This window comes from Anomaloglossus baeobatrachus, chromosome 4 (genome assembly GCF_048569485.1).
Source record: "Anomaloglossus baeobatrachus isolate aAnoBae1 chromosome 4, aAnoBae1.hap1, whole genome shotgun sequence".
Classification (NCBI taxonomy): domain Eukaryota; kingdom Metazoa; phylum Chordata; class Amphibia; order Anura; family Aromobatidae; genus Anomaloglossus; species Anomaloglossus baeobatrachus.
In genome coordinates this window covers 429705773-429727226 of record NC_134356.1, presented here as the reverse complement: position 1 = coordinate 429727226, position 21454 = coordinate 429705773, and the positions used below count along the sequence as shown (strand labels likewise).

Sequence of the window (21454 nt, the reverse complement as noted above, 5' to 3'; positions counted from 1 at the left end):
CAGCGATCACAAACAATCGCATGCGCGACGGGGGCGGGTACTTACACGCTCGCTATCGCTAGAAATTGCTAGCGATATCGCTACCGTGTAAAGCCCCCTTCAAATGTCATCCTGACATTAGCATGCAGCACTTAATATAACCACTCTGTAAGGTACTCAGGAGTCATGAAGAAATGTAACTAGATCTGACTGCACCTTTGGCCAAAACTTCTACAAACATATTCAACCATGTACAGACAAAAATGTGACATCCCATGTGAAGCATTAAAGGGCCCCCGATCACAGGACTAAAGGCCCCGTTACACGCTACGATTTATCTGACGATATATCGTCGGGGTCACGGTTTTCGTGATGCATTTCCGACGTCGTTAGTGACATCGTTGCGTGTGACATCTACGAACAACTCCGAACGATCGTAAAAATAGCGAAAATCGTTAACACGTCGTTCATTTTCAAAATATTGTTTGACGTTTGGAACGCAGCAGACATATTGCTACGTTTGACACCCTGCCAACGACGAACAACATCGTTAGTGCGTCCGTCATCAGTGACGCGGGCGTGTCGTTACGAGCAATGCTCCACACCTCCTCCGCTCTGATTGGTGTCATGCCAGGGTGTATGCTATGGAGAATTATACGCCTCTGTCGTTGCCGGAATTGTTGGGAAGAATGCTGTGTGACAGTGTCCACACAACCGCCTTGGTCAAACAATATATCACTGAACGATGTAGTATCGTTTGTGAGATGGGTACGTGTGACCGCTACAAAACGACCTATGAGCGATCTCAGCAAATCGTAGTAACGATATGGGCATGTAACATCGCTAACGAGATCACTGGCGAGATCGTTGTGTGTAAAGCGGCCTTTACTCCCATAAATTGCTGTCACAGCCTCCTAGTGAGGTTTATAACAACATCCTAATTAAAAATGAGGTTTTGTTGCAAAATTTGCGTGTAATCTTGGCACTTTGGTCCCTGGACTAGTCCAGGAGTACTGACACTCATCTCTGCACTTTGGTGGAATTATCCCCCGGCAACGTGATAGACAAAGGGAGGAGGAGAACAACCTGTCCCTCTGCTTCTCCCTGATGTCTCTGATGCCAGCGAAGTACAGAGGGACAGCACTCCTGGACTAGTCCGGAGACAGAAGTGCCAAAATTAAACTTCAATTTTGCAGGTAATATAAAACCATACAATAAGAGACGTTACAAAGATCACTGGCTAATACAGCACTCTAACAATTTACAGGGGAAGTCCTGCTGTCAGGTTCCCTTTAAACGTTATTCACCCCTTTATTAAAGGGGTTGTCCCATCTATATCCATAAGACTGCAGTTATTCCTTGCCTTTGTCAGAGCGAGGAATGGGGGTCATATGGCAGCGTGTATGTGATATGCATAATCCTGTACAGAATTTGACTGGATTGGAGCCTATTCCAAGTGTACTGAGCGAGACTGCGCCCATCCAGTCGGATTTTGGCCAGGAGTCTGCACATTGCCTATTCGCGGCCAAGTGACTGTCATTCTCGGCTCTGACATCGGAGAATACGCACAGTGCGTGAGATGTGAGGACTCACAAGTCTGCAGTCACATACAGTGACACATAGAGGGACTGCTGACTTGTGGATTTAGGGGTACTTCACACACAGCGAGATCGCTACTGAGATCGCTGCTGAGTCACGTTTTTTGTGACCTCATTAGCGATCTCGCTGTGTGTGACACTGAGCAGCGATCTGGCCCCTGCTGTGAGATCGCTGCTCGTTACACACAGCCCTGGTTCATTTTTTTATTGTTGCTCTCCCGCTGATAAGCACACATCGCTGTGTGTGACAGCGAGAGAGCAACAATCCTGAATGTGCAGGGAGCAGGAGCCGGCGTCTGACAGCCTGCGGTAAGCTGTAACCAAGGTAAACATCGGGTAACCAAGGTGGTTACCCGATATTTACCTTCGTTACCAGCCTCCGCAGCTCTCATGCTGCCAGTGCCGGCTCCTGCTCCCTGCACACGCTAAGCTAAGCGGTGTGCGCTGGTAACTAAGGTAAACATCGGGTAACCATACCCGATATTTACCTTAGTTACCAGTGTCCGCAGCTTCCAGACGCCGGCTCCGTGCAAGCGCAGCGTCGCTTGCACGTCGCTGCTGGCTGGGGGCTGGTCACTGGTCGCTGGTGAGATCTGCCTGTTTGACAGCTCACCAGCGACCATGTAGCGATGCAGCAGCGATCCTGACCAGGTCAGATCGCTGGTCGGATCGCTGGTGCATCGCTGAAGTGTGAAGGTACCCTTAGTCCAGACGACCCCTTTAACATCCTACTACTGTCAATAGCCCAATTAGATACCAACCAAAATGATCCAGGACAGAAGATGGATGAATATTAGGATAATCTCAGCTGGCACTGTAATGTATAGTCTCAGCTTATGCCGGAACAGTATAATAGACGCATTATACCCTATGCCTTCTTTCTTCTCTTTAGTGACAATACAATCATTCTAAATTTTATCTGTGCAGTGGTCCCTACCCCATTAGAATACATAACTTTTGTGTTTTTCTAAGTGTCACACACGTAACTAGCCAAAAGGAACGACAAACAGACAACGAATGTGTAAAATACAAAAAAATATACAGGCGAATCATCCCTCATCTCTGTCTTTTTAATTTTATTTTGTCCCATTTGAAAGAAATCTTTTCTATGTGTCTTAGTAGATCAGCTATTCCCCGTATCTTCACTACCCTGTGTCCAGCTGTAAGACATCTGGCTGCAGCAGGAGCCTCTCCCCTTTCACTTGTTCCCAAATAGGACACAAAGATTGTTAAAGGAGCTATCCAGAAAATAATAAAAAAAAATTCCAAATACTGCAGCGGAGAAGAAGCTCGAGCATAAAGCGTAAGTGATATATATAGTTTCTTATTTAATGTCCCTAAGGCCAAAGCTGGGATGATGTATGGCAGGGGTGGGGAACCTTTTTTCTGCCGGGGGCCATTTGGAATTTTCTACGAACCTTCGGGGGCTGCACAAAATAATCAACTTGAAAACTACCAGGCTATATTTGGTCAAACAATTAACTCACCCCTACTGTGATGGTCGGAGAAGCTTCTGTTTGGTGCAGCTGTGATGTTTGGTGATATTTATTATGTTTCTCACAACTGCTTTTCCAGGTTTGTCTCAGTCTGGAGAGGCTGGGGCATACACATCACAGGAGAGGCTGGGGCATATACATCCCAGAAGAGTCTTGGGCATACACATCACAGGAAAGGCTGGGGCGTATAAATTAAAGGAGACACTGGGGGTACACTTCACAGGAGATGCTGGGGCATATATATCATAGGAGACGCTGGGGTGTATACCACACAGGAGATGCTAGGGCGTATACATTCCAGGAGACGCTGGGCCGTATACATCACAGGAGACGCTGCGGCGTATACATCACTAGTGCGGCACAGGCAGGACTAGGGGAAAACCATAGCACTGGAGGTGGCGGCACGGACAGCACTAGGTGGTAGCACTAGGGAGGCACAGACAGGTCTGGGAGAGCATAGATATCACCAGAAGGGCACAGACTGCACTAGGGGGGCACGGACAGCAGTGGGGGGGCACAGACAGCAGTGGCAAGTACAGAGCACTGTGGGCCACTAACCAGCACTGTGGGGGGTGGCACACAGCACTGGGGCGTACAAAGCACTGGTGAGCACCAGTGGTGATGAGGGGGGCACGGAGAGGACTAGGGGACATGGACAGCACTGACCGTGGCATGGACAGCATTAGGTGGTACGGACAGTACTGGGGAGCTTAGACATCACCAAGTGGGTACAGATAGCACTGATGGGTCACACAGCACTGGGGGTACACACAGTACTAGGTTGTACATACAGTACTGGGGGGTACACGCAGTACTGGGGGGGGTAACTGGAATGGGCGGGGGGGGATCACACAGCTAAGATAAGGGAGGCATGTACAACAGGGAGGCCGGTAAATCTGCTACACCTTTTCTTCTGTGACTGGAGCCAGGGCGCTTATTACCCTGCCCACAAGGTAAGCCCTGAGCACGCTGGCACGGGCCAGGGTTGAGCCTAGAATGTACGGGCTGCAGTCAGGTCCCAGAAGGAGCCTGTATATTCTAACATCTTCCAACAGGCCTGTAAGCGTGCGCTTCCTCACATCACACAATGGGATTTAAGGGGCTGGCAACCTGGAAAGCGCGGCTACCGCCACAGTATTGCGGTCCCCGGGAATGTGCCAGGGGGCCGCATAAAAAGTCATTGCGGGCTGCGTACGGCCCGTGGGCCGGAGGTTCCCCACCCGTGATGTAAGGTCTCCACCAGGCTTGAAGCACATAAGCAATGCTATGTTTTAAAATGTTTCATATGGATTTGAATACATTTTTTCAATTTTCTGTTTCTGGAAACGTATGAACTAACACTTGGGATGAAATAACCTTTTCTAAGGGATGTCAATCAAGTCAGACTGAAAGTAAGTAGGATACAACCATGTTGACTTGTCTTGCCTGCACATAGGCATTAGGCTGGACTCACACTAGCGTATGGCATCCGATGTGAGAGCATCGGATGCAATATGATAAAGACCCCCGGCTCAGGCTTTGCTGCGAGCGTTAGCCGAGTGTCATGCGACTGTGACCCGGTCTTACAATCAGGTAATAGCTGTGAAGTTGAAGACGGGCGCTGCGGAGGAGAGGGAGGGCTTAATCCCCCATCTCCTCCACTGTCAGTATTTGCGTATATCGAACTGCCCTGGGATAACATCCAAGTGCAGTGCGATGTATCTCTCGCACCCAATCACTTGAATGGGTGCGAGGGATACGGCAGTAGCAGATGATCGCAGCATGTTGCCACTTTTCTCGCATCCAGAATCTGGATGCGAGAAAAGCTGACCAACTGCTCTCCCTCATTGACTAACATTAGTCAGAGTGCAATGCGAGATTTTCTTGAATTGCACTCGTCCGTCTTTCACGCTCGTGTGAGTGTACCCTTAAAAGGAATCTGTCACCAGGTATTTACCACCAGCATAATGTAGAGTTAGGGGTACTTCACACACAGCGAGATCGCTACTGAGATCGCTGCTGAGTCACGTTTTTTGTGACCTCATTAGCGATCTCGCTGTGTGTGACACTGAGCAGCGATCTGGCCCCTGCTGTGAGATTGCTGCTCGTTACACACAGTGCTGGTTCGTTTTTTTATTGTTGCTCTCCCGCTGATAAGCACACATCGCTGTGTGTGACAGCGAGAGAGCAACAATCCTGAATGTGCAGGGAGCAGGAGACGGCGTCTGACAGCCTGCGGTAAGCTGTAACCAAGGTAAACATCGGGTAACCAAGGTGGTTACCCGATATTTACCTTCGTTACCAGCCTCCGCAGCTCTCACGCTGCCAGTGCCGGCTCCTGCTCCCTGCACACGCTAAGCTAAGCGGTGTCAGCTGGTAACTAAGGTAAACATCGGGTAACCATACCCGATGTTTACCTTAGTTACCAGTGTCCGCAGCTTCCAGACGCCGGCTCCGTGCAAGCGCAGCGTCGCTTGCACGTCGCTGCTGGCTGGGGGCTGGTCACTGGTGAGATCTGCCTGTTTGACAGCTCACCAGCGACCATGTAGCGATCCAGCAGCGATCCTGACCAGGTCAGATCGCTGGTCGGATCGCTGCTGCATCGCTAAAGTGTAAAGGTACCCTTAAGCTGGTGTCACACTAAGCGACAGCGACAACGACGTCGTTGTTACGTCACCATTTTCGGTGACGTAACAGCGACCTTGTAAGTCGCTGTTATGATCGCTGCTTAGCTGTCAAACACAGCAGAAGCAGCGATCATAACGTCGCTGTGCTACATGTGCAGAGAGCAGGGAGCCGCGCTTAGCGCTGGCTCCTTGCTCTCCTAGGTACAGTACACATCGGGTTAATTAACCCGATGTGTGCTGCAGCTACATGTCAGTGCAGAGAGCAGGGAGCCGTGCGCACTGCTTAGCGCTGGCTCCTTGCTCTCCTTGCTACAGTATACATAGGGTTAATTACCCGATGCATACTGCAGCCACATGTCACAGTGCAGGAGCCGGCACTGGCAGCAAGAGCGGAGGCTGGTAACCAGCGTAAACATCGGGTAACCAGGGAAAGGTCTTCCCTTGGTTACCCGATGCTTACGCTGGTTACAGCTTACCGCAGCTGCCAGTGCCGGCTCCTGATCGCTTCATTTCGTCGCTCTCTCGCTGTCACACACAGCGATGTGTGTGTCACAGCGGGAGAGTGACGACCAAAAAATGAAGCTGGACATTCAGCAACGACTGGCGACCTCACAGCAGGGGCCAGGTCGTTGCTGGATGTCACACACAGCGACAGCGACGGGACGTCGCTGCAACGTCCCAGAAAATGGTGACGTAGCAGCGACGTCGTTGTCGTCGTCGTTATGTGTGACACCAGCTTTAGGGACCCTGATTCCAACAATGTGTTAATTACTGGTCTGCTTGTTGTAGTTTTGATAAAATGACAGTTTTATCAGCAGTAAGTTATCAGTAGAGGACTAATAAACCTAGCAATAATCAAGCTTATACCAAGAATAAAGGCCTCATTACACGCAACGACGTATCTAACGATATATATCGCCGGGGTCATGGATTCCGTGACGCACATCTGGCATCGTTAGTGACGTCTTTGCGTGTGACACCAAGGAACGGCCGTTAACGATCACAAATACTCACCTGATCATTGATACGTCGTTCATTTTCAAAAAGTCGTTGATTGTTGCAGGACGGAGGTTGTTCGTCGTTCCCGAGGCAGCACACATCGCTACGTGTGACACCTCAGGAACGACGAACTACAGCTTACCTGCAGCCGCCGGCAATGCGGAAGGAAGGAGGTGGGCGGGATGTTCATCCCGCTCATCTCCGCTTCTATTGGGCGGCCGCTTAGTGACGCCGCACGAACCGCCCCCTTAGAAAGGAGGCGGTTCGCCGGCAACAGCGACGTCACTAGGCAGGTAAGTCGTGTGACGGCTCCTAACGATTTTGTGCGCCACGGGCAGCGATTTGCCCATGACGCACAAACGTCGGGGCGGGTGCTTTCACCAGCGATATCGCTAGCAATATCGCTGCGTGTAAAGCCCCCTTAAGGCTCTGTCGAAACATGTAGGTTTCAGGCCTCTATGACAAAAAAAATCCTTGTTTTTTCCTTTTTCTTAATACAAGGTCATGTTGCCAATTTAAACTTTTGTACAATAAACATGGAAGTTTTAACATTTTTGGAATTCTGTCCTATCCATTGCTGGATATTCCTTCCTATTCTACTGTTATATAGTCCTCCATATTCATGTGCACTGTATAATCCCACCCCATCACAAATGTGCAGCTTTCTGCCTATGCACAGAGTACCCAAATGCTGGGAATCAGTGGTGTGGGTGGGGTTATACAGAACTCAGCATTCAGAGGACTGGTACATCTGCAGCTGATAAAACAGTGATTGCAGAGACCAGTAAATGATACATTGCTGGAATGGGGACCTCTGCCCCTACATCATACTGCTTTCATATGAGTAGAAAACAGTGCTTTTTTTATCAGCTCACCCCGTCTCCTTACGTGTGGTTCTCTGTGTCCAATTAAGACTGGGCAGTGCAAGGAAGGATACCAGGCAATCCAAGAGACATGATTGTAGAGAAAAAAAATCCAGCAACTCGTCCGGTTGAAATTTAGTCCATATTCTTTATAGCTATGAGTAAGGACATCCGAAACGCGTAAGCGTCTTCTACAAACGTGCATCTTGTATGGTTTTTATGACTTCCCCCTTTTTTGGAATTTTGTTTAAAGAATATGGAATAAAGTTGATTTTAATTATACCTCATCCGGACAAGATGCTGGATTTTTTTCTCCACAAACGTGCTTTCATATGAGGTAGCAAAAACCAGAAAACAGATTTCCTTTTTCTTTTTGTCAAAATGTACATACAGTGAGGATCAGTGAGGTAGTGGTGGGGGTTTAAGGGGCAAAATCATCTGACAGGTTCCCTTTAAACTGTAATGCTACTCAATCAACTGGGAACAATAGCAAAAACCTTTAAAAAGAAGTGTAAATCAACTCATGGTTTATTCCCTCTCTCACCTACGAGCAACAGTCTGACAATAAAGCTTTGAGAAAGGAATGAATAATCGGGAAAACACTGGAGGAGGAGGAATAGGAAGCAATTAAGTCTAATTGTATGCACTGTTCTATGGATGTGAGCCTAAACAAACAAGTCTATAAAATACCGTACATGGGACTGACAAATGTTTGCAGTCTTATTTTTAAAAGAAAAAGTGCTAATGAGAGGGTAAAATTACATGCGGCAGATTTGAAAAACAATTCTGTGACTGTACCATTCATCTGAAAAGGATTTGTGGAGGTTCATGCAGGGGTGTAACGATTGGCCTATTTGGTGGAGGGTCTGCCCACACCAGTGCCCATTTCAGCTGGATACGTGACGGAGAATGCACGTTCAGACACATTCAGGTGAAATGTTTTGCGGCACACAGACCCGCCGGATCCCTGCACTGCAATACACGCAGCTGGCCATTCAGAGTTTGGCAGCTGACATCAGCAAGCCAGTCACATAGCAGTGACATCATGTGTTACCCATAGCATGCACACGAAAGTACGGTAATCTGCAGGACTCTTTTTTTTTTTTTAATCAGATACTTTTTTATTAAAACAGAATACTTGTACATATAACAGTAAAACAAATCGGCATCCAAATTAAGTTTATCATATCTATTACCCCTTTCCCTCCCCCTCCCGCCCCCTTCACCCCCCTCAACCCGGCAGCAACAGTCCTCCCCAATACTACATCCCATTTAGTACACACTTAAGCGGGCTTTACACGCTATGAGATCGCTACAGCGATCTCGTTGGGGTCACGGATTTTGTGACGCACATCTGGCCTCTGTAGCGATGCCGTTGCGTGTGACACCTATGAGCGATTTTGCATCATCGCAAAAACGTGCAAAATTGCTCATCGGTGACATGGGGGTCCATTCTCAAATATCGTTACTGCAGCAGTAACGAGGTTGTCCTTGTTCCTGCGGCAGCACACATGGCTCTGTGTGACACCGCAGGAACGAGGAAGCTCTCCTTACCTGCCTCCCGGCCGCTATGCGAAAGGAAGGAGGTGGGCGGGATGTTACGTCCCGCTCATCTCCGCCCCTCCACTTCTATTGGGCGGCGGTTCAGTGACATCGCTGTGACGCTAAACGAACCGCCCCCTTAGAAAGGAGGCGGTTCGCCGGTCACAGCGATGTCGCAGGGAAAGTAAGTAGTGTGACGGGTCCGGCCGATGTTGTGCGACACGGGCAGAGATTTGCCCGTGTTGCACAACAGATGGGGGCGGGTACCCATGCTAGCGATATCGGTCATGATATCGCAGTGTGTAAAGCGGCCTTTAGAATACTCTCCAACTGTAGTATCGCAACCATCCCGTTCATCCCGACGTACAGGAGGAACTACTAGTAACACATATAAAACAAAACACACACATCAGAGGTCTCCGACGGCTATCCCGGTCCCAAACCAGTTTACTGGTCCATCACTCGTCCTATTCACATTGCAGCCAAGGAGACCATAGCTTCTCAAACATTTTAACATTCCCCCTTCTTTCATACACTCCCTGTTCCAGCTGAAGAATACATTTCACCCTTTTAATGTACTCTCCCCTGGTCGGGGGGTCTTTTTAATCTGCAGGACTCTGTGTGTCATGGGAGTAGGGAAAGATGAGAAGAATGTTTCTTTTTTTTGTTTCTTTTTTTTAAAATGTGTTATAAAACAGAGGTAGGATCTGAAGTATTATTACAGGATGGTCCCAGGAGGGGGCTAATTATTACTGGAAGAGGCCAGAATGGCGGACATATATTCATGGAAGGGGCCATGATGGGAACATTACACCAGAATGGGTGGCATTATTACTGCAAAGGGCCCAGGATAGTGGATATTACAGCAGGAAGGGGCCTGGAATACTGAACATTATTACTAAAAGGTGCCCACAATGGGGGGACAACATTACCAGAAGGGGGAGGACATGATACCAGGAAGGGGCCCAGGATGAATAACATTAGTACAGGATGGAGGACATTATTACATTATGGGGGTGGAGGAACATGAATGTCTTTATAGGATTTAGAACGCTACAAGGGGCTATACATCTGAGCAACATGTAGTTGAGGGCCCAGGTCCAAATTCTGCTTCGAGGCCCACTGGACTCTAGTTACACTACTGGGTTCATGCATATGACACGCCCACGGGGTCGGAGGTTACCCGTCATCGGGCCGCGGTTCTTCTCCTGGGTCGCCACGGTGGACTTGCCCGGTTCCATGAAACCGGTAGTGTAAATAAAGGATGGGGATGGGGAGGATGGGAGTAGTTGTTTGTAACGCCACCTGTGCTGTGCGGCTATAATGGGAGTTGCTGCTGCGGAGGGTCTGTCTCTTCTGGGGAGGATGGTAATGCAGCTCGGGTGTTGCAGCTCTCCACAGGTAGAGCTTGGCCCCAGGGAGGATGATAGGAGTGGTAGTCGTTTATGGCGAAGGGGCGCGATGTTGGAAGTGCTGGCAGTAACGGTACGACACATAGTGTGCAGTTCAAGGTATTTACTCACTGGAAGCACACTGCCATTGGAGCACCGAGCTATGCTGTGATAGGCTTCAGCCAATCCTGGATACTTCGGAGGACGTGGCCGGGGTTTCCCTCTGTGTGTTTCCCTCCACCCCAGCTCCTGTACCGTGGAATGGGTCACGGGTGCCTTCTGCACTCCCCGCAAATCCTGGGATCCCCCTTCTCTCCTAAGAACCCGGGTCGAGCCTCCAGCTCCAGACCACGGGTCCCGAACTATCCGTGTCTCTATTATTCTCCTCCTGAGTGCAATCTGGCACTTGCTGCGCCTGGAACAGACTGACTAAAGTGTGAGATGGCTCCTTACTACCCCTGTTGGTGCCCCACCTCCCGGGTTCCTGAACTAGTGGACCAGAGGTCCCATGCCTCGTGATGGCTACCCCAGCACCTACCCTAGCCCAGTCCCAGTGGAAGAACTCCCGTGTTATGTCTTGGTTGAGTGTGTTGTTGGTTGTTTACCGGTGATGACCTCCTCCATATCCGAGATGAATACTGCACCTCTGGTGAGGTGCAGTACCCTGTGGCGCCTTAAGCCGCAGGGGCGCCACACATATGCTATAGAAACGACCCCATTAACACATAAGGAAGGGATATTTTGCTCACATTTCTGAATGCCCACACTTGTCAACATTATGCTCAGCTGAGACTGAAAGGCAAATCAACTATGGTTACGTCTGAAGGAACCCAAAAATGTATTTAGAGGAAACAACCTTTATTTACTTATACCACTAAGTAATTGGTAATACCAGTGATCTATGAGGCACAGAACATCTCATGCCTCACAGCTTCCGCTCTGAATGGGCACACAATGCCCCGACCACCAGACAGCTGGCAATTTCAGTAAATGCCCGTCAGCTAGAAGTGTAACCATGTTAAATATTTGATTCCGCTTTATTCAAACAGGATATTAAATACTTTGCCTTGTATAAAACAAGTCTGTGCATTCAGAAGATGGCAAAGTATGATTTCTGCCAGAAAAATATTTATGTTAATTAGCGCTGCACATATAATGCTGGGAAAGAGGGAGCGTGCTTGATATGTCTAATGTGTGCAGCACTGTCACAGAAGCAGCAGGTGCACGGAGGGGTAAGTAAGACAGGGACCTGCTAATACATGGAGACGCAGAGCGCAAAACCCACAGCAAAAACCTGTGCCATGGAAAAGTTGGCACCGGCACAAGCAAACAACGGGATTATGAAAAAGGGAATTAAAACTTCAAATATCCAGTAAACATAAGAAATTCCGAGCTGTGTATAGTTCATCCACAGGAAGCATTAACCCCTTGCTCCTGTTGTGTTCACACTTTACACCCTCCATGACCACTGGCACCTCTGCTTCCTTGTGCGTTTCCCTTGATTGTACTTTTTTGGGATTGTTTAGTCTATTGCGCTCCTTTTAATTGTGTTTTCTTTTTTGTACGTGGCTTTTACTCCAATGCTAGAGACTTCATGAGAAAGAGAATGTGAAATAATAGATGGAGCTGATAGTCAGCTGCTCGGAATGAGTGCGAAAAAACGGCAATTATAGCTTTATTAAATCATTTATATTAGGAAAGGTTATCCCCTTCTTGTAGAACAAGTAAAGTCTTCTGGAATATAATTAGGATTAAAGGAAGAAAAAATGTTAGAACAGCTTACGGCCCTTATATGCAAAGTTGGGTCGAACCCGCTGATTTGATCGGATTAAGTCAACTATGTAATGTGTATAGGGGTCTACCAGATGGAAAATAGGGATCGGGTGGAGATGATCATTTTGCTTGTCGAGGAGATAAGCCGCTGCCAAATTATTCTGGCAGCACGTATATCACAATGCACACAGGAATGTCCGGCCAAGTTGAGTGTTCCTGTGTATGGGGAAATGGGGAGACGAGTATCATTCGGCTGACAGCTATGTAATGTGCACCGCCACAATTTGAATGTGCATTTTGCCGATACTGCGCTCCAGGTCCAATACCTCCGAGTACCCTGCCGGTCTCTGTACTTTCTCATAGCTGATAGACTAGTGACTAAAGCAGACAATCACTGGTTGGGTTATGGATACAGCACACAGGTGTGTACACAGCACCACAGGTAATAAAAAACCTTTTCATCAGGTAGGGACGCAGGTCAATCCAAGGGATTCACTTGGCCAAATCATACCAAAATAGCAGACAGCATCCCCGGGGGTATTTTCCATGTGATTTAGTTCATCAGAAGAAATGCGACAATTCACCCTACAAATGGAATTTTTCAAGCATGAAGCTTGAAAAAGCTCATTTGTAGGGCGAAACGTTGCATTTCTCCTAATGGATTAAATCACCTGGAAAATACCCCCTGGGATGCTGTCTGCTATTTTGGTTGGGTTATGGAGTCACGTAACCAGTTTGCAAAACGTCTGTACTTCCCGGCTGCTGTTCACAAGCTGTCTACTGAACAGTGGTTGTGTTGGGTACACGATCAACTGGGAGGTACAAAGACCAGTGCGGGACCAGTAAGCAACCAAGCTGAGAGAGCAGCATTAAAGGGAACCTGTCACTAGGTTTTCGCTCCCCCATCTGAGAGCAGTATAACGTAGCGGCAAAGACCCTGATTCTAGCGATGTGTCACTTACTGAGCTGTTTGCTGTCATTTTGATAAAATCAATGTTTTGTTTTCTCTGTTGCAGATCTAGCAGTTATACAGAGCTCATGAATATGCTGAACTACCCGCAGCACACCTAGTAGTCCTCTAATGATAATCTGCTGCTGATTAAACAGTTATTTTATCACAGCTACATTAAGCAGCTCAGTAAGTGACACATTGCTGGAATCAGGATCTCTGCCCCTACGTTATGCTGGTCTCAGATTAGGTGGCAAAAACCTGGTGACAGATTTCCTTTAAAGCAAGAATCACATTTTTTACTTCATAATGTTCCAAACCATTTTCCAACATTTTTTTAACAGCTGGGCAACTCCTTCAAGGCTGTGTTGCTCAGGGTGGGTAAGCAATCAGCAAATTCTACCAAATGCTAAAACCATACTGCATGAGCCACAACTCAGCTCAGGTCATGCCGTACATTACAGGGGTTACGGGGGGATTCTGGTTTTATACACAAGCCGAATCATATGAGATTCATAGTTACAATCTTTCCTCCCCATAAGGTTTTCATCAGACTTTGTAGTGTTTTTTGGGAGGGATTGAACAGAAACTACACTAATTATGTGATATTGTTTTACGCACCTTTTTGGTGGCTTTTTAGCCATACATTCTTGGATGTACTCTTTTTATGCGGCTTTCTATAGAGAAGCGTTCAAGAAAATATATTAATAAGTCAGACATAAACCATACTATGTTTTCTGAAGGAAAATAAATGCCACGGTCTCAGAAAACGCATGGAACCTCTTCATAGTGCCATAAATATTTCTCTAATAACATATAGCTAACATCAGCAGTATTTAACAGAAAAACAAAACTAGTAAACACATTAAAAGAAGGCCTCCTTTCTCAAGGATGAAGAAGGCCGTAAAGTCCTTTGAAACTCGTTTTTTTTTGCACTTACTGGGAGCCCGTAGTGTGCTCTCTGACTGACCCTGTGAAGTCACACGCTCACAATATGCCGGAACACCGGCAGTCGGGTGCTCCGGTCTGTACTGCGTGACACCTTGCATGGTCTACCATCAGGCAACCTCGAGCAGTCCCTAGCGACCCCAGAGACAGCAAAACATCCCACTCTGCCACCTGCGGACAGCACATCTACGAGCTTCTCAAATTTAGTAAGTGGCATCAATTTCTCCCTTCTTCTTTTTATGCTAAGGTGGCAAATCAAAACTATGTGGTTTTAATATGAGTGCACACTATTTTATGACCTGCAGCACCAAAGGTGACCTCACTATTTTTATTTTTTTACTTTACAAGTGTGTTTCCCTTTTGGCTTATGCATCATCCACACTTCATGCTTCTAGTGTCCACTAAAGTCCTCAGGTTACATTTATAACTGTGTAAACGTTTTATACACCACTCAGGCAGGGTTTAATTTTCTATCTATCCCCTTATTCACCACACTCCATTGGATGTGGTGTAACCAAGCAACAATTAAATACAAAAATCTTTTATTTTTTAGTTGGCCGACACACAGGACAACTTGGCTACCAGCAGCTCCAAAATTACTTTAACGCCAGGTCTAATCCAATTTTAGTTTTCAAATCCTGAAGGTCCCGTGTGCTCCTTCTATGAGCTCTGAGCTTTAGATCCTTCCATATATTTTCTATTGGATTCAGGTCAGGTGATCGGCTGGGCCATTCTAACAGCTTTATTTTCATTATCTGAAACCAATTGACAGTTTCCTTATTTGTGTGCTTGGATCATTGTCCTTCTGAAATTCCCACCCTCAATTCATCTTCATCATCCTGGTAGATGGCAGCAGATTTTTATCAAGAATGTCTCGGTACATTTTTCTATTAATCCTTCCTTTAATTATATGAAGTTTGTAAGTGCCGTAAACTGAACAACAGCCCCACACCATGATGATTCCACCACCAAACGTCACTGCTGATATGGTGTTCTTGTAATGCCTTATGGCCTCCAAACATGGTGTGTAATATTGCATCCAAAGAGCTTCATTTTGGTCTCATCTGATCCAACTGTAAGCTCCCAGTATTTCACAGGCTTGTCTAAATGTTGTGGAGCAAACTTTACACCCTTTACCACCCGGCCATTATCCGTTTTAATTTTTTCCTCTCCTTCTTCCAAGGGCCATGTCTTTTTTATTTTTCTGTCAATATAGCTATATGAGGACTTGATTTTTGCAAGACAAGTTTTATACTTTTGAATGACACCATTCATTCTGCCACATATTGTACTGGAAAACAGGAAAAAAAATCCAAGTTGTGTAAAATTGCAAAAACAGTACAATGGCACTATTGTTTTGTTTTTTTTTATTTACCATGTTCACTATCTGGTAAAATTGACCTGGCAGTATGATTCCCCAGCTCAGTACAAGTTTGTAGATATCAAACATGTATAGTTTTACATTTATCTAAGGCTGGTTCCACATCAGCGTTTTTTGCCTGTCGGCAAAAAAATGCAAAATGCATCTTACCGGATCTGTTGTCTGCTCAATGCAATGTCAATGGACTTGTGGCAACATAGGTTTGCATGCGTTTGCGTGCGGTAGTGTCAGGATCCGGTGAGTTGCAGTTTTTTACCTTTTATCAAAAACACAACTTGTTGCGTTTTTCACCTCCGTCCAAAAACCGCATGTCCCCGGATCCTGTACATTGCGGCAGTAGCTGCAATGTATTTCAATGGGCGCCTGATCCGGTTTTAACAGTTGCGGTTGTATGCTGCAGGAAGGATCCTGTTTGCTGTACAGAACATGGCCTGAATATCACTCTCACACACACACTCTCACTCACACACTCTCACTCACACACGCTCACTCACACACGCTCACTCACACACGCTCACTCACACACTCACACACACTCTCACTCACTCTCTCGTCCAGAGCTGCATCCACGCTGTCATCGCAGATTCAGCTCATTCCCGACCGCATGACTCATAAACTGCAAGTCACAGGATCCAGTAAATAACACTAGCGTTTGCATGCGTTCAACTCAAATTCAACAGGATCCAGTCACATGCAGTTTACGTTTTTTTGCCTCAAGGCAAAAAAATGCTGATGTGAAACCAGCCTAAGGCCCTTTGCGCACTTGCCGGTTTTTGCCGCGGATTTCCTGCGGTTTTGCTGCATGTTTCGCTGCATGTTATGTTCATAACATCTCTGCAGTGATTCACCAGCAAAACCTATGGGAAAAAAAATGCTGTGCGCACTATGCGGATTTTGACAGCTGCATGTTTTGCTGCGGGATTCCCGCAGCAAAAACAATTGCATGTCACTTCTTTTCCGCACGTCGCTGCGGGATTTCACTCCATTGACTGCAATGTAATCGTGAAATCCCGCAGGGAATAACGCAGGCAGCAAATTCTGTGCGGTTCATTGCGTTTCCCTGCGTTATTCCCTCCGGTATTTCGAGGTTTACCTGCGGTAATGTACATCGCTGCCTGCGGTTTGCAGGGAAGTGATGTCATTATGACAGGAAGAGGAAGCGGAGCAGAGAGTAAACACACACACATCACAGACACAGAACACATCACACGCACATCACACTCACACACAGACATATAGAATACACATACAAATCAAACGGACATATAGAAAAAAAAACACGTGGGCTCTGCCGTATTTTTACCTTCCAGCCGAAGTAAACACACAGCGGTGGCCCGGTATTCTCAGACTGGGGAGGGCAAGGGCCAGGGTTAATGCCCCCCCCTCCCGCAGCTGAGAATATCAGCCCGCAGCTGCCCCGGGACTGTCGCATCCATTATGCTGTTTACGTCCCGCTCATCTCCGCTCCTCCGCTTCTATTGGCCGCCTGCCATGTGACGTCGCTGTGACGCCGCACGACCCGCCCCCTTAGGAAGGAGGCGGGTCGCCGGCCAGAGTGACGTCGCAGGGCAGGTAAGTGCGTGTGACGGGGGTAAGCGAGGTTGTGCGACACGGGCAGCGATATGCCCGTGTCGCACAACCGACAGGGGCGGGTATGATGGCTTACAATCTTGCTAGTGAGATCGCAGCGTGTAAAGCCCGCTTTAGAGTTTGACAGCTCGATCTAATGCGCCCCGGCAGGGATCGTGCCATTCCCCGCCGCCACCAGTGGCCCCATGGGCCGCCAATGTTTTGGCATGGCAGCGTAGGGTCAGATGATGACGCTTGTCGCTGCCATCACTCACTTTCTGTGAATGCTGGTAGAGCACCGGCACTCACAGGAACACAGCATTTCTGCTGATCAGAGCGATGCTGAAGCTGAAATAGTTTTTTACCACACATGGAGTATTGGTGAACCCAGGAGAAAGTGTGTAAAAATTGCATGGTCCACTTTCTCTTACCACCCATTTTGAAAATTAAAACTTTGGGACCAAATCAAAATTTAAGTGTAAAAAATTGTATTTTTTTATTTATACAGCCAAATGTTATACAATTCCTTGAATCACCTGAGGGTTAAAATTGATCACTACAACCCAAGATGAATTCCTGGAGAGGTGTAGTTTCCAGAATGGGTTAACTTGTGGGAGGTGTCTGTTTTGGGATATCAAGGGATCTTCAAATGTGTCATGGTGTCCGCAATGATTATTATCATTATTTTGATGTCTAAAGGTGATCATTCTCTGTATTATACTGTATATGGATTGTATATAGTTTTTTTCACATTACAATATATTCTTGTCACTTTAAGGTCCAGTCACACTAAACAACTTCCCAGCGATCCCAACAACGATAGGGATCGCTGGTAAGTTGCTAGGAGGTTGCTGGTGAGATGTCACACTGCGACGCTCCAGCGATCCCACCAGCAACCTGACATGGCAGGGATCGCTGGAGCGTCGCTACACGAGTTGCTGGTGAGCTCACCAGCAACCAGTGACCAGCCCTCAGCGCCGCGTGGAAGATGCTGCGCTTGGTAACTAAGGTAAATATCGGGTAACCAACCCGATATTTACCTTGGTTACCAGTGCATGCAGCTACACGTGCAGAGAGCAGGGAGCAGCGCACACTGAGCGCTGGCTCCCTGCTCTCCTAGTTACAGCACACATCGGTTTAATTACCCGATGTGTGCTGCAGCTAAATGTGCACAGAGCAGGGAGCAGCGCACACCGGGTGCAGCTGCACAGGGTACATATATAGGGTATAGAGTACAGGGTGCAGCTGCACAGAGCAGGGAGCAGCGCACACCGCTTAGCGCTGGCTCCCTGCTCTCCTAGCTACAGTACACATCGGGTTAATTACCCGATGTGTGCTGCAGCTACATGTGCAGAGAGCCGGGAGCAGCGCACACCGCTTAGCGCTGGCTCCCTGCTCTCCTAGCTACAGCACACATCGGGTTAATTACCCGATGTGTGCTGCAGCTAAATGTGCACAGAGCAGGGAGCAGCGCACACTGCTTACCGCTGGCTCCCTGCTCTCCTAGCTACAGCACACATCGGGTTAATTAACCCGATGTGTCCTGCAGCTACATGTGCACAGAGCAGGAGCCGGCACTGACAGTGAGAGCGGCGGAGGCTGGTAACAAAGGTAAATATCGGGTAACCAAGGACAGGGCTTCTTGGTTACCCGATGTTTACTGTGGTTACCAGCCTCCGCAGAAGCCGGCTCCTGCTGCCTGCACATTTAGTTGTTGCTCTGTCGCTGTCACACACAGCGATCTGTGCTTCACAGCGGGACAGCAACAACTAAAAAATGGCCCAGGACATTCAGCAACAACCAACGACCTCTCAGCAGGGGCCAGGTTGTTGCTGGATGTCACACACAGCGACATCACTAGCAACATCGCTGTTACGTCACAAAAGTTGTTCGTTAGCAGCGATGTTGCTAGCGATGTTGCTTAGTGTGACGGGGCCTTTAGAAACCAGTGCAGTTTATAGCACATTGTTCTCTTTACTTCTCTGCTGCAGATTTGTGAGGGGCTTGCACGGTTTCTATTGCATATTCTTTCTCCTTTCTCTCATCGGTTTCTTGAGATTCAGCACACAAAACACACACAACATGAACCGTGCAAAAAGTTCATTATTTTGCACGGATGTGTGAAGGCGGCCTGAATGAGGCAGCATGCATCAGCTCTGAGGTTCCCCTTAAAGATGGAAAACGTTTTGACATTATTCTTCCTGGCATTATTCTTTTACATGACAAAAACTAGCATTTTAGCAAGGGTGTGTAAACTTTTTTAGCCACTGTATACTATGCAGAATAATTAGATACATATTGACAGATTTCTATATTTTATCCACCATGGTTTTTATGATACTTTAACTTAAAAGAATATATATTATCAACAAACTAACAGAAATCAGAGTATATTGTATCAAATAGTTTTTATTTTACAAAAATATTTTTTTTTAAAAAAACTTTTGTTTATTTCAAATCACTAAAAAACATCAAAAAAATCAAGAAAAAACATCACTTGAAAAACACAGACACAGAGGGGATTTCTGACCCAAGAAATTATTGGTGAAAGAAGCAAAAGGATATTATACTCAATTCATAAAAAAATACTAAGAGTTTATACAATTAGAGCATCACCTCTGCCATTTCACCAATATTTAAAAATACAGCACTAATAAATAGATTTGCATTCATAAATATAATAGGTACATGCAAGAGCCCCTGTACACAAATATTAAGTCCCCAAAAAATTCCACTCTCATAAATCCAATGAAACCTTATAAAAATTCAAAAGGATCTCATCCATATAAATATAAATATATTTTTCCTTTTAATAACAGTACTCAGATTATAATAACTATGGAGTTGTAAGGGGTACAGCCAGTTAATAAGGAAGAGGAAAAGACTCAGCCCATGCAATGGCTTACCTAATCGGGCTGGATGTAAATTCCTACAACACCCAACTCAAATAAATCGATCCCTTTATAACAGAGGCTCTTAATTAAATACAGCATAAATTACTATGCCATACTTGCCTAGTATAAGGTCAGAAGACCCCCCAGAACCTCGACGCACGTTTCAAGAATAACCTTTTCATCAGGAGGAAAAATATATTCATATTTATATGGATGAGATCCTTTTGAATTTTTATAAGGTTTCATTGGATTTATGAGTGGAATTTTTTGGGGACTTAATATTTGTGTACAGGGGCTCTTGCATGTACCTATTATACTCATTAATGCAAATCTATTTATTAGTGCTGTATTTTTAAATATTGGTGAAATGGCAGAGGTGATGCTCTAATTGTATAAACTCTTAGTACTTTTTTATGAATTGAGTATAATATCCTTTTGCTTCTTTCACCAATAATTTCTTTGGTCAGAAATCCCCTCTGTGTCTATTTTTTTTCAAGTGATGTTTTTTCTTGATTTTTTGATGTTTTTTAGTTATTTGGAATAGACAAAAGTTTTTAAAAAAAAAATATTTTTGTAAAATAAAAACTATTTCATACAATATACTCTGATTTCTGTTTGTTTGTTGATACTATGCAGAATAAGCTGCTTTGTGGTATGTCGCTGAAAAAAAAGCTGCGTATGCTGCACTATAAATTAAAAATATAAAAACCGTGACAGAGGCCATGGTGATTTTTTATTCTTCTTTCGAGCGTATATTTGACATTTGGTAATTATGATGGAAGCTTTTCTTCACATATGAAAATGGACGTTGCATACATTGTGGTCTAATTTACATGGTACCTGGAATCTAAGGATCATTTTTTTTCCGTTGCTAGTCAAATATATAATATTTTTATAGTATTTTAACTAAATACAGTTAATGATATAAAATATGTGGTTTTCTGTAGGATTTTTTTTTTCTGCTGTATGTCATTTTCTAGTCATACTAAAGGGCTAGAAGCTGTGATTATTTCTTCACTTGTGTAATGATTTCAAACACTTAGTATTCCATAGTACCAGTCCTGTTAGAGATATGTGACAGGCAATCTATTAGGCCATGCTTGCGGGAACAAGCCACAGCGTACCATTGTGGCACAGGGCTGAATTGGGTCCATTATTGCATTCGAATGCATTAATATAAAATTTTGAAACCCAGCATCATTAGATATACATCAATTTTATAGTAAACAGGTATACAAAATATGGATTTATAAGAAGCGGAGTAGAATGATATATAGGTTAGTGGGAAAGGATTTGGTATAACTTGTATTTTACTCATTGGAAGCAATCGTGTTTATATGCATATACAGTGGAACCTTGGTTAACGAGGACAATCCGTTCTGGGACTGTGCTTGTTAACCAAGTTACTCATTCAGCAAAGCAAGATTTCCCATAAGAAATCATTGCAATGCAGACAATTCGTTCCA

General features: G+C 45.9%; 1 protein-coding gene across 1 annotated transcript in view; it reads right to left on the bottom strand.

The window, feature by feature from the left end:
* Positions 1 to 21454, bottom strand: part of SHANK3 (SH3 and multiple ankyrin repeat domains 3) — a 617492-nt gene that overhangs the window by 284608 nt on the left and 311430 nt on the right.